At 31.7% G+C, this 22,291-nt stretch overlaps 2 protein-coding genes and 1 long non-coding RNA gene across 3 annotated transcripts in view; all 3 read right to left on the bottom strand.

The window, feature by feature from the left end:
• The window catches only part of LOC132735622 (von Willebrand factor D and EGF domain-containing protein-like), a 106,275-nt gene that overhangs the window by 12,768 nt on the left and 71,216 nt on the right, over positions 1 to 22,291 (bottom strand). The gene's annotated exons all lie outside the window — the stretch shown is intronic.
• Positions 191 to 1,330, bottom strand: LOC132735618 (uncharacterized). The gene is made up of 3 exons (XR_009626478.1): positions 1,195 to 1,330; positions 839 to 941; positions 191 to 262 (listed from the first exon to the last, which is right to left on the bottom strand). It is a non-coding gene; the product is annotated as an uncharacterized LOC132735618 (long non-coding RNA).
• LOC132735614 (uncharacterized) overlaps positions 2,085 to 22,291 on the bottom strand; it is a 40,038-nt gene continuing 19,831 nt past the window's right edge. Inside the window, exon 6 of the mRNA XM_060722592.1 lies at positions 2,085 to 2,220. The gene's annotated coding sequence lies outside the window, so the exon portion shown is untranslated. The remainder of the gene's footprint in view (positions 2,221 to 22,291) is intronic.

The raw sequence follows: 22,291 nt of genomic DNA on the forward strand, positions 1-22,291 counted from the left end.
CCAATTTTATTACTCTTGCCATGTATGTGTATCAAGAAATTAATATGTCTTGTAAACCATTCATATCACATTCACAGCATACGTAATTAAGTATGCCCGGAAGGGAATACATACCTAAATCATAACTTTTAAAAGTTGTAAACAAATTTTTCATTTAATGTTTATACAAATTATAAAGTTGATATATTACCTTCCAACCTGCGAAAAAGGTATTGCTCAATTTTTCATCTATTGTCCCATCTGCAATGACACCGCATTTCAACTAAAACGAAATGTTTAATTCTCTTATTCAAAGACATTTATAAAATAAGTACCCAATATCGTTAATAGTTGAGTTAGTTCTTTTAGGAAATGAAATGAACGCAACAACTATTTGTGAACTCTCAAGTCTTCAAAATACAGTACAACTTCTAAAAAGCAACACCCTTTGGGTGAAAAACAATTTGGTTGTTTTTGACCGGTGTTGTTGAAGAGAAGTAAAAGTTATATTGAATTGCTACTCTAGAAAGAAATTTCACTGCTGTTACAAAGTTGTTCTACAGTATGGTGCTCTGCTTCTTGTAGCAATTATAATGATTCAATGTATTCATCTTGTTTAAAATATTTAAGATAAAAGTTATATATATTGTTGTTGTTTTTAATCAACATAACCGGGAGCACAGTATCACAACCTAACATTAAGCATGGGATGTTTTTTAAAGTGTGGACATCTAGACAACAGTTAAGCGACCCATTTATCGTATTTACGATCTTTAAGGAACATATTATCAAATATGTATATTGATTATTTATGGCAGATTTATAGACAGAAAAATAATTAGCCCCTAATTTTATCTACCTCATATCCGCGTCGTAATTGATTTAAAGAATCTCCGCTTAATACAAGGTCATCCGGATTAGATGAAAATCCTGTCTCACTCCATAGTGTTCCATTGATATACCTTTTTGAAAGAGATGTATATAGGACAATGTATGATGCACTGAGAGAAATAAAGAATTTGAATCTTTTCATATACATAGTATTGTGATCATTTACACAATTAAGAAAACATGTTTATCATTTTTAAACAAAACATCGTATATTTTCAACACTAAATTTTTTCTTCACAATCAACGAATTGTTCCACTGTTTCGTTAAACCCATTTTGCCATTTGCAATCATTTTTTTCAATCAAATATAAAAATGATTGTTACCATGTCACTTTGTATTCTGTATTGTCAGTCATCTCAAATGAACATCTGAACTGAATGTATGGTCTATATATAATTCTATCATCACTGACTCTGTCTTCTTTATGTTTTATTTCTGGTATTACCTTCACATTGTTGTAATGAACTGACAAAATATGTATTTTATTATTGTCATAATTATTGTCATTACTACTACTACTACTACTATTATTATTATTATTATTATTATTATTATTATTATTATTATTATTATTATTATGTAATTAAGGTTTTAATCTTGATTTTATTGTTGTATTGATTTTATTTGATGTTCTTCGTCAGTGAATGATAATAGAAAGAGCATCGAAACACGAGGCTATCTGATATGTACGAGGAGGTGTAGCCCGGGAGTATAAATCTGATTGACGTTTGTATTGATGTTCTTTCTGTTTTGTATCATAGGCAAAAATAAAAACACGTTCCGTGCTGCACAAAATTAAACCCAAGAAAAATGTACGATCATCTGAATATGTCTTTTAAATCGTTAACTAATCTATGGTAACTAATTTACGCACTGTGAATGTTTTCGTATAAGATTTAACTCCGACATGTTTTCATTATCAAAGCAATAGTAAAGTCTCAAAACTATAATACAAAGCAAGGATAACGATCCCTTGTATGCAAGGCATCATTTCGGTATTTTCTTTAATAAAGCCAAGAGTGGAAAACACGTTGCGAAAATAATCTTAGAAAGGTTAAACACTAAAGCGGCTTCTTGTTCATGATATTTAACTTGACTTTATCGGACGTGAAGGCATAGAATCTACTTACTGAAACACAAATGGTTATAATGGCGAAAATATGTTACATCAAACTGGATTTTCCCATCACATTTTCTGGCATAAACGTAACTATCACAATACTCGTCATAATAATATTCCCCATCAATATAGTTGTCGTAATAATCATAGTCGTAGTTGTAGTATTTGTATACATAGCAAAGTGCATACTTGACAGGAATATTCTCTGGTATATCTAGAGACATTCTCTCTGAAAATAAATGAGACATTGATATATTTTTTAATTACACGCAGTTAAATGATACTTGAAAATATCAAATTAACTTTTCGACATCCCTCAGCGACCGGATAATGAAAGCAATAACAAAATATCAGCATTAAATTCAAAGCATCTGATAACTTAACATATAGACTGTTATTAACATCAACATTTTAGACTATCTATTAACTTTGTTTAATTGTCACGTAAGTACGAATAACATGGATCATATGTGCTGTAAGTACTTGACTAATTTAGAAGTGTACCTTTCAGAAAATAATGTTCGCGATTACCTGCACATCCTTCGTAAACGTCATCAACATCGTCATAGGCAGGCAGCACATACTGTTTCCCGTTTTGATGAGCGTCTAACCATCCAAGCTGGATACTAGTATATGTCAAGTTTAGGAACCTATCTGTCACATTTCCAGCAGAGTAAACAAACTCTGATGACTTGCAAGCTGAAAATGATGTTGTTTGTTCATCGTTATTCATATCTAGGTTTTATAACGATCTTATATTTTATGGTCAATATTATCAACTTGGGTTTTTTACAGTTTCTACTTCACTTTATAACATATTTAGGTTAACAGGCTTTACTATGCACTTTCAACAAAAGTGTTCTGTATTGATGTTTATATTATGTGTTGATTGGTTTATCCGTTTTCTCAACAAAGCTTAAATGACATAACAGTGTATGGTCTATTTACACTGTGAAGTTATTTACTGAGGATATAAAGACCTATATGAGTCGGTATGCGAGGGTTATATTGCAAATAACTGTTTTTATATACGGTCTTATAAGCTGGCAGGAATCTCAATAACAAATGTTTAATACCGCAGATTTCCTTTATCAAAATAAAAAAATTCATAAATCGACTGCAGCCGTGTATATAAATTATCTAACGTCACGATTATCTAATAAAAAAAGACGTTACAAACGTGCAGTATTATAAATGTCTATAATATACAGTATAATGAATGTTTAAAGAAATATATAACCATTTCAAAAAACGTTTTATTTTAGAAAATGTTATTTTATATTTTTACTTTATACTTACAATCCGTATATACTCTTTCTGCAAGATAATAAATGAAAATTAAGACAGCAGAAAATGTAAACCTTCGTAAAATTATACTACACTTAACAAAAGTTCTAACCGATCACTTTTTAAATTTTAATTATTTTATAACGGGTCAATAGATCCTTATAGAATTTTGCAGATGTGATTTTTGTGTCATTTTCTACCGATTTGTGGAAAGAAAAGTAATTTAATACGGTTCCATGCACTCACGCGGGAGACAGGGCGCGGTTTACACATTTTGGCACGAAATGTTTGTGCAGAGCGTGGTGAGCATTAAATTTTACATTGCATCAATCCTTGTAAACTTTATAAGTGAAAAAAACCCATAAAATATGGCACGAATGTCGATGCAGGATCGTGTCGTAGCAGTTGGAATGTTGAATGCTGGAGCCTCTATCAGACAGGTTAGTGGCTGTTCATAAGAATATTTTTTAAAAATATCGATCAAGTATTATCTAGATAGAAAATGTTATAATTTTATTATTCTCAATGTGTCCATTCTCCTCGAAATAAAATAAAAGTCGGATCTATTGGTATTATTCTTTTTCATATATAAGAGAAAACTCAGGGTGATCGGTTAGAACTTTTGTTCAGTGTATATCCACTAACGAGCTTGCGCATGACCTCCGTGATTTGTCTATTGACATAGATTATATTGGAGGTTTGAGATGTACATATTTTTTACATTTAATATAATAAAATATCTAACAGTTATTATGATTATATAGTTTATCGTGAGAACTCATGTTTTACAATTTATTATTTTTATAAAGAAAAAAAAAATAAAGTATACCAAAACAAACGAAAGAGTTATAGTAAATGTTGGAGTAAGGATCATAGTCATGGTCATAGTTCCATTGAAATCTGTATAGTAAGTGACCGTTACAAGTTCTCATTTCTACAGTGATATTGCTAATGCATTCTTCAGTGTGATTCCATATGCAAATTTCCGCCGTAACGACATCCTCTCCTATATCCTCTATATCCACATGCTCTCCTGATATGAAAAAAAACATCAACATATTTATCATAGTTAAGGAACCTTTCTGTTGAAAGTGTAAGAGTAAAATCGTATACATATACATGCACAGTGCGTAAACTAGAGTGCCCTCCTGAGTATGCATTTTGAGTGGTTCTTTTTTCTGGAGTTTACTAAATGTGACGATAACGATAGAAATATCATACTCAGATGATCGTACATTGGTTCCTTTTGTCTGGAGTTTCATATTATGACAACAGGGAACTTGTATTTATTTTGCCTATAATACAAAAGAGAAAGAACATCAAAACACTCGGCAATAAGATATATGATCAGATAGCCTCGTGTTTCGATGCTCTTTCTGATAGTTGAAAAATTTAACTTGTAAACTTGTTTTATCTACCTTTTAACAAGCTTTTTGATTTTGAAATGTTCTTTTTTGCTAAAAAAATACTGACCTGTTTACTAGAGTTTTACATATTTTCGTGAAGTTAACCAGATAGCCGAAACAGCCGTAAAACATTTTGTCTTGTCCATGGCAGATGTTAAGGTACTCCGGCTTGCCATAACCCGGTTCCGACTGAATCGGCTAGCCAGAAATAATACAGTTAAACACGTGTCAAAGGTAATTGGTTTACTCATTAATGAAGTTTCAAATTAGTTATTGCCTCGGTCTCTGGCTATTCCGCAAAACCAGAATAACCGAAATCAAGACTACTTATGGTAAAAAAAATTCGTTGACAGATTTCAGAATATGAGTTTCGTGAATGTCAACTGGTATATAGTGTCCGTCGGATACTCTAGTATCTTACCGTCGTTGAGCCGAAAATCTTCTATAAATGGCCATTTTAGCTCATATCTTACTTGCGGAAGTGAGCCACAGCCTCAATTCCGTAGAACCCTATTCGGTGGTATGGTAAGTGGGTCTGACAGCTTTCCGCTAGTATAGGTGTGTCTCTCGAGAATACTCTGGTTATTTTGACGACGTAGAAAATCGTACTATAAATGGTCATTTCAGCACATCTCGCCATTTCCGACTGGCCAATGTGAGCCCACGCCTTAATGCCGCAGAGACCCATATGATTGGATGGTTAGAGGGTCTGACAGTGTCCGCTGGTATAGGTCGGGAAAACTGAGGCATGCTGCCTCCTTATGTACAAAATACATTTTCAATTCCGCAATGGTAACATTTGTTTTACCTTTTTCCAATTCTATAGAACTTAACCTTGAGTTATTACACGAGATTTCGATATTTTTATAAATAATATAACTATCTATCAGCTATTTTTGTACCATATGTATACTTTAAAAGTAATGACTGTATTTATGACAATTACATTTATTATTTTCTGCAATTAACTTTCCTACTCAAACTCTGTGCATGTGCAATAAAAATAACATGAAAAGAGGTTGTACGCATCTCAATTGTTCACTCCAGCAACTTTTCAAATCGAACCTGCTCCATAAAAACATGCATTTATGTATATGATAGGTTCTCCATTTCCCATTCAAAATATAGACAAGTTTGCTTCTTTAAAAAGAAGCATGCGAGAGGTCTTTATACAGCTGTTGAGGATTTATTAAATTGTTCAAATGGCGGAAAAGTAAGAATTTCTGTTCTGCGGACAATAGTAACATTTCGGCTATTTCCATTAGTCTCTCAGATAAGAAATAATCGGCGAGACGTTCTAAAGTTAAAGAAGCAGCGAAATGTCCATACACGGTTCACTAGGTCATATTATAGTACTTGATTTGTTACGAAATTACTCTCTTTTAACAGAAATCTGTCTATACACGTTTTCGCTGAAAATATCTTTCATTTAGAATTCTATGCGTCCAAGTGAAAGCATGATAATTAAATCAATTAAAAATTAAAGTTTTGCTTTGCATCATCATTATATACTAGCAACAGTCTAAAAAAAATTAAACACTTTAACTACAAAAATTCAACTCAACAACAGCATCTCTTCAGCTCTTATAAACTCAAAGAGCCCCAACAAAAGATTTCAGCTAATAAACCCTTTTGTTGGCGCACACAGCTAGCGTTATGTGCAAAAATGTACTGGATCGCGACATACTTGCAGAAACCAGTCTGACCTGAATGCTGCGCGAGCTGAAATGCCTTAAAATTATCAAAATGGCGCACAAGTGGTTCAGGTATACGTATGCAGACTGTTCTGCAATGCATAAATAGGTACACAAATACATACACATATATGTTTACTCAATAGCATTACATTTGTTCAAGTTTAAACATAGTTTATTTCAAATAAGTTCACAGTATATACTACTATGCAATAATGTACACAATACAAACATGAATTGTTGAAAAAGCAAAATTTTGACCCAAGGGTCTAATTCAAAACAATCTCGATACAGGTCCACCAAACAACATTTCATGTCAAATATCTAAGCTGTAGCTTTTCCAATTCAGAAAACATTTGTTTTAGTTCCTGTTTTTACTATGTGTACATATTGAGAATCAATGCGCCCGGGAAGGGCCAATTTTGACAGCAGGGCAAAAATTTGAACAACTTTTGTAGAGGACCTATAGATGATATTATACAGCAAACATCAAAGCTCTATACCTTGTACCTTCAGACAAGAAGATTTTTTAATTTTTTACTATATGTACATAGTGAAAATCAATGACCCCCGTTGCGGGGCCAATTTTGACCCCAGAGCTATAATTTGAACAATCTTGGTAGAGTTTCACTTCGTAAAGTCTCATGCCAACTATTTAACCTCTAACCTTTGTCAATTCAGAGGAGAAGATTTTTCAAGTTTTTACTTTATATATATAAGGAAAACTATCGCCTTTGGGGCTGGGGAATTTTAACACTAGGGGAATAAATTAAAACAACTTTTGTAGAGGACCCAAAGATGATATTATATACCAAATATCAAAGCTCTAAGCCTTGTACCTTCAGACAAGAAGATTTTTTTTACTATATGTACATAGTAAAAATCATTGACCCAAGGGGGTGGGGCCAATTTGACCCCAGGCTATAATTTATGCAAATCTTGCTAGAGGTTCACTACACAATGTTTAATGCAAAATATCTAACCTCTTTCCTTTGTAAATTTAGAGAAGACACTTTTTTAAGTTTTTACTATATACATATAAGGAAAACCTATGACCCCCGGGGCATGGCTGATTTTGACAATAGAGGATAAATTTGAACAACTTTTGTATACTACCTATAGATGATGTCATATAACAAATATTAAAGCTCTAAGATTTGTACCTTCAGACAATAAGATTTTTTGATTTTTTATTATATGTACTAAGTGAAAATCAATAACCCCCGGGGCGGGGCCAATTTTGACCTCAGGGCTATAATTTGAATAATCATGCTAGAGGTTCACTACAAAATGTTTCTTGCAAAATATCTAACCTTTAGCATTTGTCAATTTTGAGAAGATTTTTTACTATATACATATAACGAAAACCTATGACCCCAGGGGCGGGGCTGATTTTGACACTAGGGCAAAAACTTAACAACTTTGGTAGAGTACCTATAGATGATATCACATACCAAATATCAAACCTCTAAGCTTTGTACCTTCAGACAACCAGGTATTTTAAGTTTTTATTATATGTACATATAGTGAAAATCAATGACCTCCGGGGCGGGGCCGATTTTGACCCAAGGGCTATAATTTGAAAAATCTTGGTAGAGGTCTACCAGAAAATGCCTTATGCAAAATATCTAAGCTCTAGACTTTTGGGGTCTTTACAAGAAGATTTTTTTGATTTATTCTTATAATTCCTCTTGGTTGCCATGGCAACCAGATTTCTGCATGGAATGAATTTCTTTGAACAACTTTGGAAGCACCTTCACCCAAGGATCAATCCTGTTAAGTTTGGTGGAAATTGAACGAGTGGTTTTTTACAAGAAGATTGTTTAAGTTCACTATATAATCTAAAGAACACACACACACACACATGTGAATCGCTATATGCCACCGCATCGCAGATGCTGCGGAGGCATAAAAATTACTTTAAGTTTGCAACCTCTTTGTCATAATTAGAACAAGCGTGTCTGAGAAAGACCTAATGACGAATGATCATATCAAGAAATAACTAAGTTGTGCCAATGACCTTAACTGTTAATGGCCAAATTGTTTTACAACGAAATTAGTTAAAAATGTTTGCCAGATATACCATCCTAAAAACAATACACTTCAAATTCATAGTATTGCATTTACTATAAATGTTTACTGTCACTTATTTTTTAATTCTTTGTTCACAAAACAATAAACAATTTATTACAGTCGATGTTAATTTTTCGTTTAAGTAAAGTCGTATGTTTGTAGACTGGATCTAATGCTTTTAGCCTGTAAATAAGATTCATTAAACTCAATTTGATATGCGAAAATTGATGTCGCCGGCAACCAACCACAGCACTGTGGAGAGGTTTGATGATCACTCCAATAATGAACACCAGATCTTTTCCCAATTATTTGAAAGACTATTATAAAAATATAAGATCTTTAAATTTTTAGAAGCTCAAATATCTAATATCTAATTTCTGACCTGTTTCTTATTCAGTTCGAAACTAATGATTCTATGTTTAACAGGAGTACAAATGATCATGTTATTAAAATGGAGAAAAGTTTTTATTTATATTTACCGTAATACTTAGACATTTTTGTTGCATAATTACATAAATGATTGGCGATACTTGAGCTAAAAGTCGGACACCTAACTTAATATGTTTCTGTGGAACTCAGCCTTGTGATTACAGGAGCAAGATTCGGGCAGATGTGACAACTTTTATTCGTCTTAACAGAAAATCTGAGTATTACAGAAAGAACTCGAACTCGCAGTGGCCGGTCGAAAATGGCCGCATATGAGCTGAAGTGACCATTAACAGTTCGATTTTCGGCTAAATGTAGCCAAAGTTTTTCCTAGGGAAACACATTTATCAGCGGACAAACGGGCAGACCCTCTAACCAACCCACCATATATGGTTCTGTGGCATTGAGCCTAGGTAGCACAGGGGCCAGTTGGAAATGGCAAAATATGAGCTGAAATAGCAATTGACTGTGTCTTTTTTGTTTAACTTTCGCGAAATGCCACATTATTTAAGACGAACCTATACCATCAGACACACGGTCACACCTCCTAACGAACTCACCATATTGAGGTTTGCAGAATTAGGCTGGGTCTTACAGGGGCTAGTTTGAAATGGCGCGATATGAGTTGAAATGACTATTTACAGTTCTATTTTTGGCTAAATATCGGCAAAATACTAGAGTATTCCCGACGCGGACACACCTACACAAGTGGATATACGGTCCAATCTCCTAATAATCTTACCACATAGTCTTCTGCAGAATCGAACCATAGCCTCACAGGGGCCAGCCGAAAATGGCGAGATACGAGATAAAATGACCATTTATACTCCGTTTAACGGCTTGACGTTAGCAGAATACCAGAGTATGTCCGACGGACACACATATACCAGAAAAACACGGGCACACCATTAACATAGACACGCTCTTAAATTTGTGTCAGACTTTTTTTTATCAATAGTAGCCGTTATTCCGGTTATTTTGGCTAACCGAAATAGCCAGAAATCGTAATTTAAAATTAAAATAGTAACATGAACATTATTTTTTATTATCTTTTGCACAGGTTCAACCAACTGTATCAACTCTGGGTAACCAGTTTAGCCGGAGTAACCGGACTAGACAAAAAAGTGTTCCGGCTGCTCGGGCTGTTCCAGCTGTCTGGCTAACTTCACGATAACATTTACATATAATGATATTTGCTTACTCAAAATAATAATAATAAATATCTAAAGTTGTTTTGTTTTAGTTAAAGCTCTTTATAAGATACTAAACTAAAAGAACAAACATAAATACTGTTTCGTATTTTCTTATACAATAAACATGATAACCATTACCTTTTAACACGACGAAACTACTGGATGGCCATATTGCGCATTTATTTTTGAGGTTTTCCTTCCAAGGAATCTGCACGCGACCTCCCCAAAATGTGCTATTGCACCAGTAGTTACGTTGGTTTCCAATATACCAATTGGAATACGTTTCGTTGCCAATTTTATACACATGCCCTAAGTTGTCACATGTTCCACTCTCTGTAAATACGAATAAAGATACAGTCATTTTTATTTGATTATCTTATATATAATCAACAAAGAAAAAGGTATAGTACTCCTTTTTCATAAGTCGACATGCAATCAATATAAAGTATGTTGCAGTAAGAATAAAACAAGCAAACAATAAAAAAACAGACACAACATGTGATTTAGTGTGTTCGTGTTCGACAATGATATAAAGCAGTGCAAAAGGCTGCATAGTTACTAACCAGGATATCATTTGAGATGAATAAATATATTACAAACCTGTCGTAGAAGGTATTACAGCAGTAGTTGTCGTCAAAAAAACTGATGTGGAACTTGGAGTTATTGGTGCAGATGAAGACATGGCTGGCGTGTGTGCAGTTGGTGTATGATCCGTTGTCGATAAGGCTTGATATAATCCTGTAGATAAAAATGAGTTTGTTGTTTTAATACTATTATTCTTTTTCAAACTAAACTAACGGATAAAAAGTAAAAGACATTTTCACATCATAATAACGTTTAGAAGAACGCTCCCCATAATATACAAAGTTTGGCATTTCATTCTTGAACTTCAGAATATTTGAAAATCCCTCCGCCTGCTTTTCAGCAAAAGCACAAATTATGATAAGGGCATAATATTCCTCTCAGATGCGGCTTATTTAATTTAGTATCGTGCATGCATTGCGTATTTGTGAGGACATCCGAACTGTCCGCAATGTCTAACCAATTTCAAAGTTATGAACAACTTATGGCACAAAATCATGAGAACATGTGTATTGAAAAAAGATCAAGTGAGTTTAAAAGAAGCCCTCAGTTACTGTCATTAACTAAGCAAAGGATTGATATGTGTTAGTGAAAATGCGTATTTAATTAAAACATGTTTTCACTAATTTCATTAAATGATAACATTTACAAATAAATGATTAAGACCAAATGCGATTTTCCTATTAGCATTATACGTACATGACATATTTAGATTCAATTGAAACGAAGAAATAATAATTGCTATGAAGGTTGACATAACAAATGAAACAATGATGAAAAAACATACACAAAAACTTAAGCTTACATAGAAGAAATTCACTCACCTATTTTGAAGCAACAAACGATCAAAATAAAAAGTAAGCCATAAAAACTTTGCATGTTCTTTAACGACATACTGTCTTAATGGTCCGCCGTGGTTTGGTAGTGATCTTGCAGTTTCAATCACTTTTATATCTATCTTAATTTATGGTCAAATATTTTCTTTTTGGGTTTTACAGTTTCTACTTCACATTTTACGACATTGAAAGTTGTGTAACAAAAAAAATATTCATGAATAATAAATGTCAGAGGAACGAAAAAATGAACTTATTGGACCATGATTAAAGAAACTTCAATGAGGCCAAAAAGCATATGAACATAAAAATTGAAAAACTAGTATAGATCAAATGAAAGTAATAAAATAGGAAAAGTATACAACGGATAATATTAAAATATGCTCAATATTTAAAGGCAACTCGACTTTTTGTGCGATTCTTAGCACGATTTGAGTGCATTGAAAAGCTTTTCATTTTTGGGTCATTTTGCACTATATAAATGATGATGTTTTGATAAATTGATCAAAAGAATGATCTGAAAATTTGCATACAAGTTATTGATCCAAACCTACATCCACTGGTACATAAATCTGTGAAGAAAAACAATATTTCTAGTCCCGTCATGCCTCAAACGTATTGGAGACCCATTTATCCGATATACATTAGATAACTGGCAGTAGCTTGTATTCATTAGAAAATTAATACCTATACTTAATCAGACCTATATGGTCTAAATATTGACTTGTATATCTTTAAGATATAACAAATACCAACTGCTTATAAATTATCTTGAAACAAATATTGAGAGAGGTGGGATGGGGAGGTCACCGTTATTTAAGGACTAAAGACTTAAGAGCCAACAAAAAATATTTTACTAAGGTACAAAAGCCTAAAATTATAAAATAAAAAAATCTTAAATAGATCAGTTGGGACACTTATGGGAAAAATATGCAAGTGATAGTTAAAAAACATACTCAGAACTATATTTCGTATTGTTGTGCTATTCTTAGTCCACTTTGAGTGATAAGCGTTGCGACGCTCATTTTTCACAATTAAAATAACTTATCTAGAAAAACCTGAGTGAGTGAATGATCTTGCACTCAACCTACATCAAATGGAGCAGAAATCTCGACAATTTATTTCAAGATATGTCAGATTCCCTTTAATTCGCTTTTATTCACTTCAACATTGATTTTTTATGATAAAATGTAAACGTTAGATACTTACTAGGGGAGACGAATAGTTAAATTTTATAATACTTACTTAAATACTCACCATACACATATTTTTCGTGCGTTTTGTAAAACAAATAGCATAAAAAACTTTTATTTACGTCATAAATCATTTCAAGCACTGTATAAAAATGTAAACTTCACATGTTGTAATTTTTTCATTTATTATGTTTGAAACATAAGAAGCGATAAATAACATACAGTGTTCGTAGTGGTTAACAAATAAATGTTTTTGTTTACCTTTTACAATTTAGGAGCCAATAAAACGTCTTCACATCATCGTATGTCTGTTAAGAGAAATATGTACTATTCATTATAAGTAGAAAACATACTTTACTAAATACACGGTTGCCTATCAAATCATCATAAGTGACCAATATTTCACCATTTACCGTGATGTGGACAACAGTCTCAAAAAAGTGTATACAACAAAATGAAATATCTTAAAAATCAATAACAATATATTTCAAGGGGCGCCCGAGTGATTAAGGTCATTTACTTCAAACCACCTGCCTCTCACCGCCGTGGGTTCTAGTCCCAACAGGGACTTTAGATTCTTTCATGTGAGAAAGCTATCAAGTCAGTTACGGAACGTCGGTGGTTCTACTTAGGTACCCGGTCGTGTCTGAAATTATGCACAGAAGGGCACTTGAGGTCTTTCTCCACCAGTAAAGCTAGGACGTCGCCATATGATCTATACTGTGTCGGAGTGACATACACCCAATCAATCAATCAATCAATCAAACAGTCAATCAATCAATCAATCAATCGAATACGTGCTTACCCACTGTTGAGTTCACAAATCGCCGACTTAATATAACAATGAGCTTACTGCATTTTTACAATTTTGAGAAAAAAGCCTTCAAACTCGATTGTATCAATGGTCTATGGTTAATTTGGGGAAACCAATATGCATCCAGATTGTACATGATTAATGGTAGGATTATATTGAATTTTATATATTCATTTTAGATTAAAATTTAGAGCTCAATTTGATAAATGTTTCTTACTTTTATAGTGCGTTTACTGCCATAGCAAGTAAAGAAAATTGTTGTCATATGAAATATTGCTGTATCTCGATTAGCTGAACTTGACTTTAGCCTAATGTGACATGGTGTTATTTCGATCTATCATCTTCGAAATAAGTAACACCCAGTCAATTTGTTTTTGCAATATTCCCCAGGGGCGAGTAATCTGTACAGACTAAAGAAAGAGTAATGTTCTAGTTCTCTACCCTGACCACACTCAATGATGAATTGCTGTCATAGCGTTGAAAAATTACATTAAAATATGGTTTGGTATAATAAAAACAACAACAACAACAACAAAGAACAACAAAAACACGTGTCTCTCGAATAAGCATCGACTCCTCTGGTTGCCAATCTGCTCTTTTACCCTATCAAAGGTATTATTGTTGTAATGTTATCAATCAATTTCAATTAATTTATTTATGGATGCCATACATTTGTATATTATTAAGATAAGTAGCGTTAGCCTACAGTTCGGGATGGTATTAGTCAACAGACGATAGCCTACTGTACGGATAGTTACCGATCAGACTGATTCTTGTCTGGGCATTGCTATAATTAGCAACAATTTTTGTTTAAAAAAAATAAATTATAAAACCCCTCTACACTCTATGAATTTTGTTCTTGGTTAATCAAGCTTTATTATAAAACTTTATAATTTTGTATAGAAAATGATTACAAAGAATGACTGCAATACCACAATACCTGCTTTGCTATTACATTTAATAATTATGTTACTTTGCTTTACATTTACATTTTCTTTGTGTCTCTGTTACACATTTAATGTCGTTGGTTTACGCTTTTAATGAATAACATATATGATTTTCTTTTTGATACAGACCCTAGATAAATGCATGCAGAATAATTTAAAAGAATATCGAAATATGTGCAAAGTTAGCTTTTATAACCATTTAATATGTAACTTTGTTGTACGTTTTGTATGTTTTGAAACTAACCCCTATGTTGAGAACTTAACCAGTCTAGTTATAAAAGAACATTGTATGGTAATAACATGACTGAGTCTGGGTACAAAATGATACATTATGAAATAATATTGTTTGTCATTAAATGTCCAGCAATAGAACAATATTTTTGCATTATATTCGGCATTAGTAGGAACACGGGAAAGTGATCGTCATGTCCTGTATTATGCGTGTAAATTATATGAATTCTCATGATGTACATTATATCAGGCAGGAGTAAGAATACGTGTATATCATCACAAATCAATGCATTTCATCAGACAAGAGACATAGATAGGAATACATGTAAAACATTACCATGGTATTCATTTTATAAGGCATCGGAGCAGTAAAACATTACAAATGAATAAATAAATAAATAAACAATTACCTGATAATGATCTGTTTATTAAGTCATAACTGACACAATAAGAACAATAATAGCGGAGCAAAGTATTTGTATAATTGACATTACACGTACGAAGGAACGGGAGAGGATAAGCTTCACATTTTGGGATACGCCCCCAAAAATTAAAATAAAGTGAAATGGGCTTTCCCCGGTGTCATTTTTTGATACAAAAAAAGGCACCAATTTTTTTTCAATAGGAAATTAACGGGGATCTTAAAAAAGTGTTATTAAGGGTTAACTTGTTTTGATTTTTTAAAATCCTTTTTTTAAAAAAATTTAAACCTAATTAACCAATTTGTTATATACCTAATTATTTCTAAAAAAAATAATTTTTTTTCTTTTTAAACAAAATTTAATTTTTTGAAAAAAAAACAGCAAAGTAACATTTTCACTTACACAAAAAACAAATCTGAATATAAAATTTTTAAAATTAAAGTAAGTTTAAAATAGTGTTTTACAATTTAACCACCCACAAAAGTAAAAAAAGAGCACTTTTTTTAAATTCATTCATAAAATTTGGACATAACCCAGCAACTTTTTTTCATATTTTAATGTTTGTACCACCCCATGTTTCTACCCGGGCCCGCTGTAATAGCCGGGTTTAAATTCAATCCCCCAGAACAGTTCTGTTTCAAAAAAAAAGTTGTATGTAAATTAAAACGTCATTTTCATTAAAAATTTTTGATTTAATGTTTTGTTGGAAAAGCGCACAGAAAGCCCCCAATTTTTTCTCTTTTGAATTTTTTTTTTTGTTTAAAATTATAGTACTCAGAATAAAAACGAAAGAACAAAAAGTCGGCGGATAAAATTATGAGACCGAAAACAAATTTAAAACAAATACATTACGAATTAAAAAAAAAGGCCTTAAAGAAATACTAGAAAGAAAATTTAAAAGCAAAAATTTTTAAAAGATTTTAGCTATGAAAGCAAAAAATTTAAAAAATCTTTCCTTGTTTAATAATAAAAGTTTAGCAAAAAAAATCGAAATTAAACATTCATGCTTTGGGTTTATCCTGTTGGTTTTGAATTTTGAAGCTGAAAACGATTTTATTTTTGATTGAGTAAACTCGAATTAACACAAACCAAAAACAATAGTTTTTTCTCCTTTTTGTTAGGGAGTTTATTTTTTGTTTTACAAAATTCCGACAAATTCGCACATTTTTTAGTGCCTTTTGGGAAATAGAAATTGGGATATGCCCCCCCAAAAACCCGCGATGTTTGTAATTTTGCCTTTTTTAAAATGTTTTGAAAAAAAATCTTTTTAAGAAAAGGGAAAATTTCAAATGCGGAAGAAAACCCCAAAAAACAATCATGCAATCTCAAATTTTTGTAAAACTTTCAGGCCTAAATGAAAATATTTTTAGCTTCTGAAACTTTGGGAAAATTACTTTTTATTTTAAGTCGGGCAATAACTGAAAAAATTTTCCATATAAAGTCCCGTGAATACCTTCCAGTGATTTGAAAAAATAAAATTTATTTTTGTAATTTAGTTTTGGAAATTGGTTGTTCAACTGGGGCCTAAGGAAAATAAAAAAATAAACAATAACGGTTTTTTACAATTAAGGGGAAATATTTAAAATTAAAGGAAAAAAATCCAAGCAAAAACCCTTTAGGTAAAATAAATTGCTGAAAAAATTTCCAATTTATGACTATTTTTTCCCCTTTTTTGTTAAAACCCGACTTAATTAAAAAGCTATTTTCAATTCAAAGCAAAAACTCAAAAATACTTGTCCAGGAAATTAAATCAAAACACACAGTATAATATCCTTAAATTTTTTTTACTCATTCTTTTTTTTTGGTTTAACATGGGGAAAATTTAAAAGAAAATTTTCTTTCAACAAACCTAAAAAACCGCTAATCCGACATAACGGTGCCAATACAGCTAAAAATTTGAAAAATTTTACTTTTAAATCTTATAAAAATAAAAAGAAAACCAACAGAAATATCTTGTCATAATTTCGTAAATCAGACTGTCAATAAAAAAAGCTTTATTCGAATAATTGATGAATCAACATCACAACAACGGCCTGTAACTTTAAATAATAAATGTAAGATAAAACTGGATATTTTACTGTCAAATTTCGGTAAAAGGAAAAATTAAAAACAATCCAACCTTTTTAGTCCAGCTGTAATGGGTTTTATCCTGGGAGTCGCAAGCACAAATCCGCAATTCTGGATGAAGTTTTGGGGGTGCTTCTCCCGTAATACAAGATCCACCGATGTAACAGAAATTTTCCTAAATGGATGAACAATGATTTCATTTAATTATATGACGTAATTTATGACATTACTTCCCCTATGAATTTTATTTTATTCATATAAATCTTTACACGGGTTAGCCTAGCGTTAATTAAATTAAATAATTTGATTACGCTTGGTTCAGAAAAAAAATCAAAAAGACAGTTAAAGAAGTTTTTTTGCAGTGCAAGACATATTTTTATTTATATCAAGTGTGACTAGAAAAAAATCTTTATTTATATTTAAAACTTTAAAAAATATAATCCTACCTCCAAGATTAATGACTGCGGATCTCCCCATCCACCGGTGATGACGTAAATTCAAACACGTGGAATCATAAACATATACGGACTTGCTTGTCCGAAGTTCTCTCCGTCGTTACTTATAACAAAGTCAAACACGGGTACAGAAGGTTGGGAATTCTCCGTTGAACGTTTGGAACGCTGGTGAGGTACGCAGCACTCCCGGTGAAAATAATCTTCATACTTCCCGACATTTGTTGACTTACCATACCTGTGTTTTTGTGCCATCGAACAACATCTAAAATATTCAAAAAGACTTCACTAATTTGTAAATTAATCAAAACAAATAGAGGAACAAACAAAAACAAAGAAAAAAAAGTGAAAATTGTGACGTTTGCAAATAAATTATCAGAAAAACGGTAAATCAGAAGCATGTGTGTCGTAAAAAAAGGATAATAAATGAGTGTAGTTTCTTTACTGACTTTACTGAACGAGTTAAATAAAACTATATTATGCGATATCTTTCTATAAATTCAGTAATGAAACTTTCAGATAAAATTCAGTAATGAAACTTTCAGAATATAATGTTCTATTTATCAAATGCTCAAAATAAATGCTGTTTAAAGGGAAAAAGACTCATTTTAATTGGCAAACCTTTAGTGAAACGCCAATATTTTGCGTGTCTGAACACTTTGTTTATTTAACGTAAAAGACGCCACGTTTAAATATATGCACGGTCGTGCAATACCAATTTGTACGAAGTTGTAAAAGCGGCACCATGTTGTCAAAAACTATCTGCAGGGCAATTTATCGAGTGGCGTTTTTGGATTTACTGTATTGCCAAAAAAAAAATAAAAAAAAAAACCTAAACATATTCTATATGACAAGTAACACAAGTGAAAAATATATTTGTACCTCAAAAGTTGTTATTTCGTATTTGAAGCCATCAAATATGTTATCAGTTCGTATAACAAAACAATCACATTCATTTCCATCAGCTGTATCACATAAACCACCGTCATTTATGTCATAGATAATTGGTGGAATTCTTAAATCTATACCACAGTCAGGTCCACGAAAACATCTTCACAACTGCACAATCCTGTATTAGTACGAACATTTATTATTTTTCATTTGTAATTAAGTTTAATAGACTAATCATGAAATCATTAAAATAAATAATCTACTAATCTATACATTGACATTATATTATAATAATTAATTCAAATCAAGATTTAAGAACAAAAAAAAAAAAAAAAACAGAAACAACAAAAACAACAAACATTGACCTGAATCGGAGCATACTCCATGTCCACTACAAGTTATTTGTACATGTCTGTGACAGGAATGCTTTTACTGTTTCCGAATTGTTGGCAGCAAAATCAGGACTAAGACTGATCACTGTTGATGCTATAACTATTGAGAGCATCGACATGTGCTGACGCCCATACTGTATGTTACCATGCTATAATGTTAAATAAGTAATTGAGTTATGTAGAACAATCGCATGGGTGACCGCCCGTACTGTACTGTTACCATGCTCTAATATTAAATAAGTAATTAAGTTTATGTAGAACAATCGACATGTGCTGACAGCCGTACTGTACTGTTACCATGCTCTAATGTTAAATAAGTAATAAAGTTATGTAGAACATCGACATGTACTGATGCCCAATAACTGTACTGTTACCATGCTCTAATGTTAAAAATAAGTAATTAAACTATATAGAACATCGGTGGTTGGCTGATGCCCAAACTATATTACAAATTGTTTTACCCTAATGCCTTCTATAAATAATAAGACCTTATTTACAACTATTTAAATTGAACCGCTGAAATATGATGCCCGAGGTATCAGGGATGATACTTGGAACTGTTGGTACTGTCAAAACAATGTTACATCATAATTTTTCAAATGTTTTATATATAAATTAAACTTCATGAAATAGAGTAGACTTACAATAATGTCAATACACGCATTGGTCAAAATACAATGTTTGTGTCTTCATCTCCAAAGCTGGTCCGAGAATTCTGTGACGGATGGGGCTCCAGTTATAGAGTTATTACATAATTTCACGAGCTTTTATTCGTCCGAAATGTCGCCTCCTGACTTCCTCTATTTGATAAATTTGGAAATTTTGGTATTAGATTTTCATTTTTACTTAATGCATCATTTTAAAGAAGTTTTTTTTTCCATTTGAAAACTGTTGTGGCGTGGTGATAAAATTGTTAATTTCATTGCTAATTATTATGTGAAGATATTTTCTCCGAATGAATCAGCTCTATAAACATATAAGTTGATTTAAATTAATTCGTCGTTATTAATTATTTAAGGAAAGTGAATAGCAGAAAAAAACTGCACACAGCGCCAGCAAACCTAAATGAGACTAAATATTTATGAAGCAAAAAAAATAAAATTAAATATACCCAAAGGCTTATTGTCTAGATGTCTATGCAGTATAAAAGGATAATACATCATCAATTATTTAGTAATTACCTCATTATGTATATATGCATATTGTAATCATATAAACCTACAATTTTAGCATTGAATTTTCATTAACACTTACCTTTTCTCTCATGTTATTAAAATACTTGACTTTATTTCTTTTTCCAAAATTTTGTGGACTTACATCTTCGCCGTTTTCTCTTTTCTCCGCCAAACTGACATTATTCTAGATTAAATCGAGTTACCGTTCGGAACAAGCTTCATCCAGGGATGCTCCATTGTTAAAAACATTCCATTTTTCTCTAAGACTCGGTTTTCATTTATGTAAAGAAGTTTTCCTCATCTAGTAATCTAATTTTTATAAAAAGTGAATACTTCAGACACACTAATATTTCTAAATATAAATTCAATGTAGAATAATATATAAATAATGTAGGATAAATATTACTAACTATGTTTATTAATAGGAATAGAATAGGTATATACATTCATGTTTGAATAAGTTATATGAATTAAAATAGAAATATAATTTTAAATGTAAAAATAGAATATAATAAATTAATGTAAAATAGATATATACATGTATGTAAAAAAATGAAGCAAAAATTATTCCCAGAACATTACATCTTTTTAATGAAGAATAAACTTGTTAAAAACATTTTGTGGCTTTCCCGGATCTTTTAACATTTGGGGAAAAAATTTTTAATTGAGGAAAACAAGTTTTAAAACAATTAACAAATAGAACTTAATTATTACAGTTTACCTCCAACTTTTTATAAAGTCAGTATAACCATAAATTGTCATGTGATTGTGGACGATTGGGAGCCATTTCTTGTTTGCCTAAAGACATTATTTTTATCTCCAATCAAAATATCCACCAAAGTCCCGGTCAGTGTTGTGGGAAATTCTTTGGCAAGATAAGTAAATATCAATATCCATCGTCCTCCCCCAGGAGTGAAAATTTACAATGATCACAGTTCCAATTGGTGTTATTACCTACCAAACATACACTGAGCTCATTCACATCACAAATACAAGAACCGTACATTCATCAAGTTTAATTACACAATTAATAAAACATAGATTTCATTGTATCATAAAAACAAACGTTACACGCAATTGCATTTTGCAAAGTTTACCATTAAGCTCAAATTACACAATTCATGATGCAAAATAAAACAATTGACTTAAGACTTAAAACAATTGAATTCTGTCAGCCAAATTATGTATGCAACAAAACATAATAGTATTTGAAGCCCCTGAATGTTTCAGCAGCACATGAAGAAAAGAAACCTAAACCTTGTAGCGATAATCATGGATTCGCTGAACATCAATGATTCCTTTCGTCATTACATTGTAAGAAGTCTAATATCGTGTAGTTGCCACATCTGTTAATTACAAAGACATCGGCCCCTGACCTGATCGCTACACCACAAGCAACACAACTGCTCCGCCATTATTATTACAGTATCTGGCATATTCATGAACCTTTAATGTTAATAAGATTTAAGTATCATTCTAAGTATAGATTGTTTGTTGCTGAAAATAACACGTTGTATGGAAAACAAAATTATTGTTGTACTGAATTAAAAACAGACCGCTCTGTTGTATGATAAGATAGTTAAAATATTTAAAGCTATTAATGTCCTTCAAATTCAAATTGATAATAGAAGTTGAGCTCAAATGCTACTTTTCAAAAACGAACACATTAGTTTAAACATTAAGTTGGAAACATCTCCTCTCTACAACGTAGAAGCTATATTCCGGCTCAGAACAAGATGTACCACAGAATCTAACTTTAGATGTTAAGTGGCTATGTGTCAACAGTTGCTACCTTGTATTACCCGGTAAAAGTGCTACATAGTAAATTTATTAATGGTCATATACCATGTCAAAAGTGTTTATAACGCAATAATTTTGATATTACAAATATTATTATAACATTTATGGTAGATTTTCCTAGTTTCGTTCATGCATGTTTTTATTTTAACTTGTATTCCAGCATTTTCAAATAAAAAATGTACACAATATATATTGATAATAAAAACATAACTAATGAAAAGCGTCGTTATAAATATGTAAGGCATTTAGTCCAACTTCATGATGTCAAAGCAATGTAAATTAAGTTTCAAATCTTATAGGCACTAATGTTTAAATAAGAGAAACATTTAACCTCAAATATGTCAATCAAACCTACCTCTGTCTGATAGGCTTTGTTTCTATAAAACATGTGATCATCGACAAATTGTTGCAAGAAATACCTA

The sequence above is a fragment of the Ruditapes philippinarum genome, unplaced genomic scaffold (genome assembly GCF_026571515.1).
Source record: "Ruditapes philippinarum isolate M1 unplaced genomic scaffold, ASM2657151v2 ctg464_1_1_1_1, whole genome shotgun sequence".
Lineage (NCBI taxonomy): Eukaryota > Metazoa > Mollusca > Bivalvia > Venerida > Veneridae > Ruditapes > Ruditapes philippinarum.